Here is an 11,660-nt window from a genome sequence, read left to right as displayed (position 1 = left end):
AGGTGCCCCCCCACCTCCCCCATAAAAATCATACATGTTATGGCGCTGGTAAATTAGCTGCAACATAAGACTTGCCCAAAAGTCAATGTAGGCCGTACCCTTCTTGGTGCATAAAGAGGAGATTTATTTTATTCCATAATCTTATAGACAATTCTACTGGGTACACAAGTTACTCTGGTTAATTTAATAATACTATAATTAACTGCCAGTGCACTGGTCACATTGAGACGATGAAGAAAAACTTCTTACAGCAACTCGTTTTAAAACTCCATAAGACTTTACAAAGTTTCATAATAATAATACCATTTATATTTTTATTAACTACTTGTGGCTAACATGTGAAGTCGTAAAGTGTCAAAGGTCAATTTAACTCTACAACAAGTGCGTATTATTAAAAAGATAACTGATGGCAATACTAATAATGTACAGTTTTCTTGCGCTTTATTATCGATCGTCTCATCAAGTGCTAATTGCTACCTGCATATTTTACAGCAGGGGTGCCCAATTTCAAAGAGTTGCTTAAGCAGAACAAAAAGCTAAGCGCAACAAAAATTTGCTTACCAGAATTACCAGCCAAACCATATACAATGTCTTTTGTACAATAGGTTGTGACTGGTTTCCTGCTCATTTCTTCATAGCAGAAAATGTTTAGCAATATTTTTTTTGCTGAAGCAGCTCTATTATGTTGGGCCCAGGTGCAAACAGAACTATTTTTTAGTTATGACATAAAAGTCACCCTTCTTCCGGGCAATAGTAACAGAAGGGCGTAAGCAATATGGCACCTGACAAAAACAAATGTGTTATTACTGTTTGATTTTTGATGCTAGGATTAACCCAAAGAAATGTTTCCTTTTGAAATCAAACTTTCACACTAAGTTTTCTTGAAGCACTATTTTGGACATGAATTGCTTACGCCCTTTGTAACCAGTAACTTTTCGATGCACTCTAGAAAAATAAGTAGATAATATTGCAGCATTTTTTTCTTTTCTTTTTAATACATGGACAATCGATTTCCACTTGCCAAAGTTAAAACAACTAACACTAATTTACAATATGTAGCCATAGAGTAAAATGAACAGTACAATATACTAGCATTACAATATAAAAATGCATAACGCAAAGTAGGCCCTACAATGAACACCAAAATACTACATTAAAAAAGCTATGCACACGATGTGTTCATAATAACAGTCTAATGACACTTGAGAAAATAAGACATCAATTAAAGTAAACAATTAATGCATACTTGTATTTTGCATCAGTATCAGTATACTTCAGCTATACTACAGTAAATAACACACAAATTACAATTATTTATAACTATTCAATTCAATTATAAACTCACATTTATTTGCATACTTCAAGATAACAGTACAAAGCTATTATAATAATTTATAAAAAGAAGTAACCGATAAACAAGGCTATATCACAAGGCAGAAAATAAACAAACTATGGAGGAGTAGTTATAATAATGGTAAAAACTAAACACGTTTTGAGCGCCAATAGACAACGTTTTTTTTATATAAACAAGTTACTTGCTTTTTAAGTTTGCGCGGTTTGAAAAGTGCGTGCAGAGGGGGCGAGGGTGAGGTGCGTGTTAGTATTAACTAAATTCTTATTGTGAGTGATATTGTTAAGGTTTAGTGCAAGGGTTAAGTTAGCATGGAGTGCGACGGGGGGGGGGGAGTGCATTGGCTCGACTTCACAAAGCATTAAGATTCATCTTAAGACGAGTTGTCAAAATTAACAAAGTGATGTGTATTGTGACATCAAACTTTTTTGATAAATCTTAGGTCTTTGTGATACCGAGCCCTGGTGTTGTGATTGTGGCGCGGGCATTGCATTTAAATTGCAACATGGCGAATATCTCATTAAGGTATATGCATTTGTCTATTTGCGCTCAAAAGTGTACACTTGTAGTTTCCCAAACATCTTTGAACTTTAAAGGGTTGTTAAATAAAGTTAAGTTTGTATCACTAGAATAGTAAAGATGGACGGGGCCCGTAAACTTATTAACCAAAAGATAGTTGCATACATCACTTAGTTAAAGGGCCTGTCAACAAACAGGTTCGGAGAAGATTTTGGCATTATGTCTATCTTTATCAAGTAAGTCTTCCAACAAACTTTTTTTCACAACTGAAAATTATTGTAAGAAATGATAATGTTTAAAAATTATAATTTCTTGCGGTAATATATGAGAAAGATATTGTCAAAGACAAGAAGGGAATTTTAAACACCGATTTTCTCAATTTACATTTAATTTTATATTACCATATTGGTACAGCTTTAGTTTTCTGAATCACTTTAATTTTTCACTCATTGTTGGCCATTTTTCGGCATCAAAAACGATTCATAAATTTGCGCTTATCACAACAGGGCAACATTTTATGGAGCTGCTGAAGCACACACAAAATGATGCTCACTAGAATATGGTTTAGCTTAAGTACAATTTTTAAATGTACCACTGTGACTGGTATCCAGCTTACGATATTTGCTAAGCAGAAAGTTGATAAGCAAAACTTTTTGTTAGGCCAAGAGTTTTGGGTGACCTGATATTTTGAATGCTTGTTTCTATCTTTAAATTTGTATTCATAGTAGAAGTATTCCGAGTCCATCAAAATCCAAATATAACGAATTTGTTTTTAGTGATAGACCAACAATGCTTGGCATGAGGCCAGCCTGTCAATTTCTTCAGTGCTAGTACCGAGCTATGTAACAATAATGGTATTGGAGTTTGATGGCTTCAAGAAAAGCTTATTAATTTTTTTGCCATTTTGAGGTATGCTGGACACAAAATATTGCTATTAGGTTTTAGTAAATTTTGTATGTATACACCCAAACCAAACAGAGCACTCCTTTAGTGGCAACCATACCTCAATAAGGCTTAAAGAGAAAACATTATACTAAGGGCATGTCTGCGAACTTGCGGCTGTGGCTTTTGCTGATCGTCACGTGAACATGCGTTAAAGCATGATGAGGACAACGGGAATTCCCCCTAAGTAACAGCTAAAGCCAAAGTCACAGTCGTAAATTCGGAAACATCCTAAAAAAGGTCATGTCACACAATGCAATTTCCATCGGCAATCTGGAGGCAACCATTGCACTGTACACAAAAGAAACGTTTCGGCAATACACAAAACAGTATGCTCGAGATTGATGGGAACACTGAAATTTGAATGGATTTTAGTTTTGGAGATTGCCTGGAACTGAGTGCCTTCGAATTGCCTTGTGTGACATGACCTAATCCAACATCACACCGAACTCGTTCTCACTATGTTCTGAAAGGTATAGTCTTGGTGCAAGACGTTGTTATTCAAACTATCACTTGACTAACGCGATCTTCCGCTCGCTCCCTCCTCGCCGGCGTCTGTGCATTATACTATATAACTGCTTGCACCAAGACTCCATTTTTCAGAATGTGTGAGAATGAGTTCGATGTGATGGGGGATATTAAGATGGTCTTCTCCTCGTGCGTCTTCAATGCGTCGTCGTCATCCAGCTTGTTTCACTTGAACGCCATGCCCAGGAGAATCGTCTAGCAGACTTGGCACTATCTTAAAGGCAGAGCAGACTTTTGGTAGTTGTCAAAGACCATTTTCTTCACTTGGTTTTCACCCAATTTATACATTAAAAAAAAGGAATTTGTTTTGCTCAATTGGATATCAAAGGTGCAAGAAAATGATTAAAGAAAAACCCATCGTTGCAAATAATGTTGCTCTTTTGGATGACTTAGAGAGGCTTCATACCTGAAGTCTTTCTCATATTCAAATGTTGGTGAATCATTTTCTCGAAAACTACTTTACCTCACAGGATATGTTTCTAACAATGTTTCTTGACCAAGAAAGATGTTATGGTCATTTTGCAGTAACTACCAAACGTGTACTCTGCCTTTAGACATAATTGCTGTATAATTATAAAATGTCGCTGCATAGGCCTACGTCACTTCCAACCGTTGAACTTGTAGAGTTGTCTGGTTAGAGTTGACTCAGTCCTGTACTGGGGAGTCCTCAGGTTCAACTTGACACAGTCCTTCAGCTGGTAGCAAACAGTCAAAGCGTTCGGATGTCATCTCCAATGTCATCGTCTCAATCTGTGGTAGAAAAGTAGCAAACAATTTTCAAAAGATGTTCATAATAAGCTGTTTTTATAATACAAGTATGACTTGTTCTGAGAAAAGTTTGAATGCTATCATGAGCAAGACAAATCCTTGTTGAACTCCACAGTTGAAAAACCATAGAATAGAGACACAAACAAAGCATGACACATCATTCTAGGTTTGTTTGTTTGATGGGTTTTTGTGGGTTTTTAAAGATATTTTTCTGAAAAACTTGACGATACATTTTTTATTGAGGTTTTTCACCAGTTCGTTGTAAATGGTGTGGTAGAGAAAACGTAAGGTTTGAAGGACTGTATTTGGTTTACGGTATAACACCATGATGTGTATCTACTTGCCACCACGTAGAGTTGTTCTTTAGAGAACTGTCTTGCTATAAATTCTACTACCGCGGAGTAGATTGAGTTCTTTAACTTTTGGACGATTTGAAACCTACAAAAGTGCTGGTTCTGACCTCCTTTGCTAAATTTGTGGGATGAATCTTCTCTTCAAAGACAAAGGCCCAGAAAGATTGTTGTCAAACTTACCGAACGGTCTGTTGTTGGTTCTTTTCATCCTTTATCCTCAACTGATTCACATCGCAGCAGGTCCGGTTGAAGTCACACCACAGCACAAGAGACTGTGGAATAGAATAGTAAGGCACAGAACAATTTGTCAAAATTAATGTATACAATTCGTTTTACAAAAGATTGCAAGAACAGCCAAGTTATATTGCTTCAGGGGTGGATTTCACAAAAGGTAGTCCTAACTTAGGACTAGTCCTAGACAATGCTAAGGGATAGGACCAGTCCTAAGTTAGGATGAGTTACTGGTCCTAAGTTAGGACCAGTCCTATCTCTTAGCATTGATTGGGACGAGTCCTAAGTTAGGACTACCTTTGTGAAATCGACCCCAGGGAGAATTGCAATTTGTATTGAATGCGTCTTTTTGAGGCTGGTTGCTGATTCTGAATTGTTTTACCTCGGTGAATGGCAGATTGTTAGAATGCTTTCTGTTGTTGAATCTCCAAATGTATTTTGGCTGCTGTTACAAATGTCTTTAACTTCTTAGGAAATATTTTGTTTAAAAACTTCAACATCTGATGCATGTGAAACATTTTTCTTCAATATGGATAAGAGACATTTTGAATAAGTAGACGATGATCCTCCTAAGTTTATTGATTGAGTTGTTGATACAGTTTCTTCACCACTAACTAATAACTTATGATACAGGCGATACGTTACCAAATCTTGCTCAGCTCAGTGAAGATTTCAGAATACAAACTACTAACTCATCTTCAAGAAGAGATCTGCATTTTGGAAGAAAACTATCATCTAAAAAGGTTAGAATTTTGGGTCACAACAATTAGCCAAAGTGTAAAATTGACTCAATCGGATATGCTTAGGAACCCCCCCCCCCCCCCTGCACGAGAACGTGACTTGAATCAAGTCTAGCCAAAGTGAGGTTCACCACCAGTATAACCCCAAATTTACCGCCGTTGTTATCTACGGTGTCCCACTGCTGCCATCGATATCAAAGTCGCCTGACACAACATCAGTTTGAAATAGAACAATTCTGTGGGAAAACAAAAACAAGGTTAGCTTGTGAGGATAACAGTTAATTTACTTTTACACACAAAAAGTCTCTAAGCACAATTTTTTTGTACTTTGAGGTTTTTCGAGCCCGATCGAGAGGCACCTGTCCCTTATAGTAGTCGTAACCTCTTATGGATTGGGGGCGCCCACTAACTCCTCTCCATCCGCCGGACTATGGGCCCAAAAAGGGTCTCTCGGTTCGATCACCAACAACCCTATTGGGTGCCAGCACCGATACACTCATACATTACCCAATAATTCACCATCTGCAATCACCTGCTACTCACTTCATAAAGAGCAGGTTTACCAGACTCTGGAAAGCAAACAAAAAAAGGGTTGTTAAATGGAGAGAAATGTTTTTACAAAAAACCGGGGACAGGAAAAGCAAGTTTTCGTTCACATGCTATTACCGTCTCATACTTTACCCAATACTTCACCTTTCATAGGAGCAGGTAGTCAGACTCTGGAAAACAAACACAAAAAGAAACTCGTTACATGGAGAGAAATGTTTTCCAAAAACCGGGGAGGGCAGACTTGCCCTTACAGACTTTACCCAATACTTAACCTTTCATAAAGAGCAGATTACCAGACTCTGGAAAACAAACACAAAAAAGAAACTTGTTACATGAAGAGAAATGTTGAGAAATAGAGATCTTTTGCTGCAAAAGCTCGACCTCATTAACTTCTTTTGGTACACAAATATAATAATTAACCTTAAGAGGCTAAGTTAGGCCTTGGAGAAAAGGGGTTATTTGTCTGTCTCATTTACCCCCTGAGACTTCACCTGGGGTTAATTTCATAGAGCTGCTAAGCACAAACAAATTCTTAGCTTGAAATCTATTCCTTGATAAAAACAGGATTACCAACCCAAATTCCATTTGTTGCATATAAGATAAGATGAGATAAGATAAGATAAGATAAGATAAGATAAGAACTTTATTATCCCACACTGGGGAAATTAAAACTGGCCATGATTCAAACAGTACAGACAAAAACGCTTAAAATTATTTAACAACACACAGATAGATAAAAATATTAATTAAGAATATCAGGTATAAAAATATGTGTCTAGCATGGATTAAAAATTATGCACAGCAATATTTAGGCCTATTATACAAGGTAAAATGTACACAAGAGAGGTCCTTAAAACCGACATTGCTTGTTTTAATGGTATATAGCTGTTGTTTGCTTATCCTGAAAATCGCGTGGAAACTTGGGTTGGTAATCCTATTTTAATCAATGAAGAAAGTAAGTCCATGCTAAGCAAATTTGTGTGTTAAGCAGCTCTATGAAACTGGGCCACGATACACTTGACCTTTGGATGCAAACACTTGACCTCACTTGATCTCCAGTCACTCAGGGGACATGCATCGTCTATTCAAGTTCTGTTTTTTTTTCTGATGACGACGTAGTTCTTAGTTTTATTTCAAGACATTATCTTTATCAAATTTATGGACTTGTTTTTACCGTCCTTAAAACGTATACATTTTTATGTAACCGCAAAAGACATTGAGCGTCTTGAAACAAGACTAAGAACTACACAAGTCACACCTAATACTTTACCCATCGTCTGCTAAAATAGTGGGGTTGGTCTTATCTCTAGGCCAACACTAATACTCCGGGCCTTTACTATCTTTACTACCTTTAATGTGTGGTGTTTTTTTTTTTAAATAGTATTCACTTGTTTAAATTGTACATAATCTGCCTTGTCATTTATTTTGTCAAGTAATCTTTATATTATTTTTAAATTATTGTATAATTGTATATTTCTCTTTTTATTAATACGATATGGAGCTGGTCTGCTATTGTAATTGCCTGCAAAGGATGATTAAAGGATTGGATTGGATTGGATGACCACACCCATACATACCAAGGCATCATTGGTGTCTCTCCACCAAGGTGATGCCACTCCCCCTCTCCCTTCGTCCTTCTCCCTTTTATTCTTCCTCTTTTCTTCTTTGTCTTCTTCTTTTTCTTTTTGTATCTCTTGTTTTTCTTTTTCGCAGCGCTCATACGTCATAGGTTTGGGGAAGTTATTTGCAATGGTGCCGATTATATTAAGCTTTTTTCGTAGATTAGTATTCGTCGGGACTAAAGCTTTCAAAATCTCGTGTTTGTGACAAGTTTCCTATTGTTTTTTGTTTTGTGTATATTAATTTGATCTAAACGAGCACATTTATTTTTAATTTTTAGCCATTATTTTTTACAATACTCAGTTGAAAATGCCACATGCTTTCAGAGTTGATGTAATGCCGATAATAGGAATATGTAAATATTAATTTAGCTTATCTAAATTATCAATTTACAACTCTTAAATCAAACATTAATCACACAAAGAGCTATGTTTTATTATTATTTAACAACCTTTTGCCTAACGATTGAACACAACAAAATATTTATTTGAAGATGTATACATTTACAGCAGATGTAATGCTGATATTAGGAATATGTAAATATTAATTTAGCAGATCTAAATTGTTTATTTACTAACTCCTAAATCAAACATTAATCGTATTAAAATTACTCTTCACAGTATTATTTGACTGCATCTCATTACTTTAAAACACTTCTTGTAGATTTTGTGCCCCAAGTAAAAAATTCAGACTAAAAACAATTACTCATCTGTAAAGAATTATTGAAATTTAAGTTTGAACCTTAGTTTTTAAGTTTTATCTAATACCCATATATACATTCAGAGATGATGTAATGCTGATTTTCGGAATATGTAAATATTAATTTAGTTTATCTAAATTATGTATTTACAACTCCTAAATCAAACATTAATCATTCAAAGAGCTTTGATGCTTAGTAATTAACTCTTATTGTTACAAGCTTAAACACAAAAACAACATTTAGTTGAAGATGTTTACATCTACACAAGATAGAATGCTGGTGCTAGGAATAAATCTAAATATTGTCTATTTACTAACTCCTTCATCAAACATTAATCATAAAAATTACTCTTCAGTCTTATTTGACTGCAAACTCTTCCCTCATTACTTTAAAACACTTCTGTGCGTAGATGTAATGCCCTATGAGTAAACAATTCAGAATCTATGTTACCTTTTTTTTTTTTTTTTGCTAAAAACAATTACACATTTTTAAAGAAGTATTGAAGTTTCAGTTTGAACCTTAATTGATCAAGATTTTGCTCAAAACAATTACTCATGTTAAAGCATCATTGAAGTTTATGCTAGAGCCTTAATTTTGAAGTTTTATCTAAACATACCTCCATTCAGAATTGATGTAATGCTGATATTCGGAATATGTAAAAATTAATTTAGTTGGTCTAAATTATTTATTTTACTATACTCCTAAATCACACATTAATCATCAAATGAATAGTGACACTCTGTGACACGTAACTGCATCTAATGACTACTTCTAGAAGATTTATTTTCGTATAGGTTTGGGCCATCAGTAAAAAGCGAAAGGGAAAAGTGCTGAATCTATTTTGGTGCTAAGTAATTGTTCTCAAAATTAAATTCGTAGAGGAATTAAGCCCATAAGAAATTATTACGATGAAGTTTGATTTTATACTCCTAATTTATAAACATTACGATATTAGGAAAATTATAAACTTATGACAAGAAAATATTAACATGACATCTATGACGATTTGAAATATCGACCCTGGCAGAAATTCACAGTAAGACCAGTCTTCTAACTAAAAGCATCACTGGCTTCGACCAATATGCGACTCAAGAAATGCCAAGAAAGTGGTGACGTCACCTGGAAAGCTGCACAAGCAAGGACAACATCAACAAGATCGCAGAACGTATTGGGGAAGGGGCGGTACGAGGGGTGGGACTCTGCAAGAGAACGGGTTAGATCTCCTCTTACACTTCGAAGTCTTCGTCTTGTCTTGATCTTGATTTTAGGATAACTTGCGTTATCCGACCTCCACTATTTGCGCTCATCAAATGAGTTCTCTAACTTTAAGTTCAATCTTCAAAATATTGCACTTCATCAGTTTTTGTTCGATTTTCTTATTCTTTTTCCTGAAAGGCGAATACTAACGTGAAGTGGTCGGTCAAAAGATTTGACAAAGGGGGGAACAAGGGAGAAATATATGGTTTGGGGTAATACCAAGTTCTGAAATGGACGGTTCTGCTTTTTAACTATATAACTCGAGAGACTTGTCAGTTCTGAAAAGAACCGTTCTGCTCTTAAACTCAGTTCTGAAAAGAACTGCAGTTCTGCTTTATATCTAACTCGGTAAACTACTCAGCTCTGAAAAGAACTGTTCTGCTCTTAAACTCAGTTCTGAAAAGAACTGCAGTTCTGCTTTTTAACTAATTCGGTAGACTATACTCAGCTCTGAAAAGAACCGTTCTGCTCTTAAACTCAGTTCTGAAAAGAACTGCAGTTCTGCTTTTAAACTAATTCGGTAGACTACTCAGCTCTGAAAAGAACTGTTCTGCTCTTAAACTCAGTTCTGAAAAGAACTGCAGTTCTGCTTTATATCTAACTCGGTAAACTACTCGGCTCTGAAAAGAACCGTTCTGCTCTTAAACTCAGTTCTGAAAAGAACTGCAGTTCTGCTTTTAAACTAATTCGGTAGACTACTCAGCTCTGAAAAGAACTGTTCTGCTCTTAAACTCAGTTCTGAAAAGAACTGCAGTTCTGCTTTATATCTAACTCGGTAGACTACTCAGCTCTGAAAAGAACTGTTCTGCTCTTAAACTCAGTTCTGAAAAGAACTGCAGTTCTGCTTTATATATCTAATTCGGTATACTACTCAGCTCTGAAAAGAACTGTTCTGCTCTTAAACTCAGTTCTGAAAAGAACTGCAGTTCTGCTTTATATATCTAACTCGGTAGACTACTCAGCTCTGAAAAGAACCGTTCTGCTCTTAAACTCAGTTCTGAAAAGAACTGCAGTTCTGCTTTTAACTAATTCGGTATACTACTCAGCTCTGAAAAGAACTGTTCTGCTCTTAAACTCAGTTCTTAAAAGAACTGCAGTTCTGCTTTATATCTAACTCGGTAAACTACTCGGCTCTGAAAAGAACTGTTCTGCTCTTAAACTCAGTTCTGAAAAGAACTGCAGTTCTGCTATTTAACTAATTCGGTAAACTACTCAGCTATGAAAAGAACTGTTCTGCTCTTAAACTCAGTTCTGAAAAGAACTGCAGTTCTGCTTTTTAACTAATTCGGTAGACTACTCAGCTCTGAAAAGAACCGTTCTGCTCTTAAACTCAGTTCTGAAAAGAACTGTTCTGCTCTTAAACTCAGTTCTGAAAAGAACTACAGTTCTGCTTTTAAACTACTTCGGTACCTACTCGGCTCTGAAAAGAACTGTTCTGCTCTTAAACTCAGTTCTGAAAAGAACTGCAGTTCTGCTTTTAAACTAATTCGGTACCTACTCAGCTCTGAAAAGAACTGTTCTGCTCTTAAACTCAGTTCTGAAAAGAACTGCAGTTCTGCTTTTAAACTAATTCGGTACCTATACTCAGCTCTGAAAAGAACCGTTTTGCTCTTAAACTCAGTTCTGAAAAGAACTGCAGTTTTGCTTTATATCCAACTCCGTAGACTACTCAGCTCTGAAAAGAACTGTTCTGCTCTTAAACTCAGTTCTGAAAAGAACTGCAGTTCTGCTTTTTAACTAATTCGGGAGACTACTCAACTCTGAAAAGAACTGTTCTGCTCTTAAACTCAGTTCTGAAAAGAACTGCAGTGCTGCTTAATATCTAACTCGGTAGACTACTCAGCTCTGAAAAGAACTGTTCTGCTTATAAACTCAGTTCTGAAAAGAACTGCAGTTCAGCTTTATATCTAACTCGGTAGACTACTCAGCTCTGAAAAGAACTGTTCTGCTCTTAAACTCAGTTCTGAAAAGAACTGCAGTTCAGCTTTATATCTAACTCGGTAGACTACTCAGCTCTGAAAAGAACTGTTCTGCTCTTAAACTCAGTTCTGAAAAGAACTGCAGTTCTGCTTTATATATCTAATTCGGTATACTACTCAGCT

The sequence above is a fragment of the Asterias rubens genome, chromosome 13 (assembly GCF_902459465.1).
Source record: "Asterias rubens chromosome 13, eAstRub1.3, whole genome shotgun sequence".
Lineage (NCBI taxonomy): Eukaryota > Metazoa > Echinodermata > Asteroidea > Forcipulatida > Asteriidae > Asterias > Asterias rubens.
Note: the sequence above shows the minus strand (reverse complement) of the source record.